Consider the following 3,363-nt stretch of genomic DNA (forward strand, 5'->3'; position numbering starts at 1 on the left):
TTAATTATTTTTTAATATGCAAAGTCCTTTTCTTTTTTTTTTAAAATTTTTGTTGTTTTTATTTATTTTTGAAACAGAGAGAAAGCAGGAGCTGGGAGGAGCAGAGAGAGAGGCAGGGCCTGAAACAGGCTCCGCGCTGACAGCACAGAGCCCGACGCGAGGCTGGAACGCATGAGCCACAAGGCCATGACCTGAGCCAAGGTCGTCCGACTTGAGCCACCCAGGCGGCCCTCTAATTTTAATTTGAGAGAGAGAGCACAAGTAGGGTAGGGGGTAGACAGAGAGAGAACCTTAAGCAGGCCCCATGCTCAGCACAGAGCCTGATGTGGGGCTTGATCCCATGACCCTGGGGTCATGACCTGAGCCAAAATCGAAAGTCCTATGCTCCACTGACTGAGCCACCCAGGCCCCCCTACCCTGCTCTTTTTAAGGGGAAGGGAGCGGTATCTGGGTAATAACATGTTTTGCGAATATAATACTGTAAAGCTGAGGATATATAACCCTGCAGATTGGGGAAGAGCTTTGAGAAATAAGTCTGCATGTGAATTTGTTCATTAACAAAACTATTGTTCCTCCAATATTCATGTTATTTAGAACAATGGTGGGATCCTGGGAACTAGGTTTAAAATAAAATGTAAGGGTGCCTGGGTGGCTCAGTCGTTATGCATCTGACTTTGGCTCAGGTCATGATCTCATGGTTCGTGAGTTCAAGTCCCACGTGGGGTGAGCTCAAGCCCCGCTCTGGGTGAGCATGACCCTGGCTTCTCTCTCTCTCTGCCCCTCGTTCACCTGCATCCTCTCTCTCTCTCTCAAAAATAAACAAATAAATATATAAAACAAAATATAAAAAAAAGTAATTGAAGATTTGGTTGGGGAACCAGCAAAAATATTCTGTGGTACAGAATAAAATAAACTTACCCACTTCTTGTAAATAAAAGAAAAGGGCATTCGGAAGTGTTTTTAACCACTAGCGCGGGGTAACTTGAAGCGACGGTCTCCTTCTCTTTGAGCATGCAGGCTGTGTCATTCACACAGACACTGTAAGCAGCGCTGCGGAATGCCAACCCAACAATCACTTCCAGAGTCCTTCTTCCTCGCCCACCTCCTACGGGAAGGAAGGACCGCAAAGGCTAAACATTCTTTTGCAGTCTGTCTTGCTAGAGGGGGGCATGTGACCTGATCCTGGCTTACGAGACATAAAGGGTTTCCTGTGGGAGTGGGACAGATCTTTTCTCCTTGACTAAAAGGCGAGACACCTATGAAAAGAGCCCTTTTGGACCTCTCTCTCTCTCTCTCTCTCTCTCTCCTTACTTTGCATCCTACCAGATGCACATGTGAGGCCTGGAGCTGTGGCAGCCATGTTGTGATCAGGCAACCCTGAGGCTGAAGCGGAAACCTAACATACAGAGAAAGGTAAGAAGGCAGAGATGAACAGAGCTGGGTCCTTGAAGCCAACACGGACATGCCAACCCGACCCTGAGGAGCACCTGTATTTCTAGACTCAGTTAAGCAAGAAGAGTCATTTGGTGAAAGCCCCCGTTTGTTTCATGTTACGTGCGGTTGAAAGCATGTGATTGCAATGAAGTCAAGAAAATATTTGCGAGTGCTCTCATGGGCTCGCTGAGTATCTGGATGCCGCAGGCTCCCATCCTTTCTCCGTGAAGTCTCATCACCCTTTTCCACAGATAGCACAGACACTGCCTCTCGGGATGATGTGAGGCTCACACCATAAACTACTATGAAAGAGAAATAATAAAAAATGCTTCCATGTTAGGCAAAGATCCTGACTTTCATGCAGTAAGGGACGCGGTGCCGCTCAACAGCGGTTTCTTCTCTCCTGGGAGAACGCACGTTGTGGCTGAGGACGGATGGAAACACGTTCCAGAGGCAGTTACCTGCTGAGCTGCAATTGGGGTGCAGTAGCCTGGGCTTTAGTATTAAGCTGATGTCAAGTTTCAAAATCATGGACTGACCGAGGTGAGGGGAGGGGGATTAAACTGAGAGAAAAAAAAATTAGGCCCTTGTAAAATACCCACACCTCCACCCCTTCCTCCTGAGAGTGCTGGCCTAGAAATAGTTACGTGCATACTTATAACATGTTACGAGGCGACCCAAAGCTATTTACGCTAAGGATGCAGATGCCCAGATCCTGGGGGTGGCCGTGGCCGCTGCGACCCCACCCAGCACCCTGCAGTCGGTGACCCTCGCAGAAATTAAGGTAGAGACGCCATCGGCCGTACGAAGGGTGGCAGAGCTCTGCCGTGGAAAGGCAGAGTTTTCCGTTCCAGAAAGAGAGCTGTTTCTAGAAGATGCCATTCTTCGAAGCAGTGTGTTTATTTTGAAGGACATCGAAGGCCGGAGGCAAAGACAAGGTTTTCATTTTGTGGCGCTCCATGGATGTGAGAGCAGGACCAGGTGGGTGGATGCCCCCCACCCGCTTGGTAAACACGGAGGCCGAGTCTGCAAATCACTGCGGGCTTTTTAGCAACTTTAAGGCTCACCCTCAAGTCCCATTTATTTGACTCTCTATGCCTTTGGTAGATTTCTGGTTGGAGACCATGAAATGGACCTAACGTTAATTTCAGGGCCATTTCGCTTGCCCACTGTCCCCAGGTGTCTGCTTTTCTCTTGGACAGAGGTGGTTACCCTGAAGGTCGCCGGCACAGAGTGATTCTCGAAGAGCTCCCTCTTCCAAAGCTGGGACACTTGCTCAGCGGGTCTTCAGGGAAGGAGCCAGGACCAGGGAACCACAGCGCCACACCCTGCACCCTGCACCCTTCTGCCGGCTGCCACCTCGGCCCCTGGCTTTGGACACCTTCTTCTAGGCTTTGTCCGAGTGGAATAAGCTTTACAATCACCAAGCCACGGGGCATGTACTGGGAGTTTCCAGTTTTTCACGCGGGAAGCTGGTCTGGGAGAGTTTTGCCCACCTGGAGAGAAAGGGGAGGTAAGAGGTGCAGAGACGAGGTCTGATGGCACTGGAGTCTCCCCCTTCTGGAACTTTGATCGTGTAGAGCCAAAAGGGCAGATTCCTTCTTGCTCGAGCGAGCCTGATTCGGATTTCTAACACTCGGCGACTTCTAAAACTTGTGCTTAAACCTCGTTTCCCCTCAAACAAGTAAAGTATTTTACACAGGCATGCTAATTCTTTTGAATAATAAAATATTTATTTTGTAAATCAAATCAGCACTTTCCAAGTTATCCTCTATACAAACCCAATTTGGGGGGTATTAGGTTTTCTTATAGGACATCAGTGCTATCATATAAAACCAGAGGAAGAAACCATTCAAATTCAGTGCAGACACAGGTGGCTTCAGTGTCCCCTAGTCTTTGAAAAATCTGAACGAAAAGTAGCCACATAGA

The sequence above is a fragment of the Hyaena hyaena genome, unplaced genomic scaffold (assembly GCF_003009895.1).
Source record: "Hyaena hyaena isolate Hyena2069 unplaced genomic scaffold, ASM300989v1 scaffold_60, whole genome shotgun sequence".
Taxonomy (NCBI): domain Eukaryota; kingdom Metazoa; phylum Chordata; class Mammalia; order Carnivora; family Hyaenidae; genus Hyaena; species Hyaena hyaena.